Here is a 531-nt window from a genome sequence, read left to right as displayed (position 1 = left end):
GGGCTCCCTGGCCGGAGCGTCTCCTTTCTCTCGCAGGTGCTGGGCCTGGTGCGGGTGCCCTTGTACACTCTGCGGGATGGCGTGGGGGGCCTGCCTGCCTTCCTGGAGAATTCTTTCATTGGAGCCGCCCGTGAGCAGCTTCTCGAAGCCCTGCAGGACTTGGAACTGCTAGAGCCTGGCTCTGTGTCCCGCCTTAAGATCCCAGCCCGTCATTAGAGGCGACCTCTGTGGACCCGTGGATCCTGACATGAGGACCTTGGTACTGGGAGGGAAGGGCAGTGCTTTTCCTCCTGGGCCTGAGACAGGCTAGAAAGAAGGAAGAGTGTGCAGGAGAGGCTCTGAGCAGGGGCCCTGCACTCATGCCGGCAAGGCAAAGGGCCACCACTCATCCCAGGGCCCTGGCTGCTCTGGAAGACCACCTCCTCCCTGGGACCCCCGGCATGCAGGTGTGCACCCTGCAGCCACCCTGCCCCACCCCGTGCTGTTTAAGCAGGAAGACTCATTCGTGGGGGCCTTGTCATACCCCACTCC

Source organism: Tupaia chinensis, unplaced genomic scaffold, assembly GCF_000334495.1.
Source record: "Tupaia chinensis unplaced genomic scaffold, TupChi_1.0 Scaffold000601_1, whole genome shotgun sequence".
Classification (NCBI taxonomy): Eukaryota; Metazoa; Chordata; class Mammalia; order Scandentia; family Tupaiidae; genus Tupaia; species Tupaia belangeri.
The sequence above is the reverse complement of the archived record's forward strand: the minus strand, read 5'-3'. Positions refer to the sequence as shown.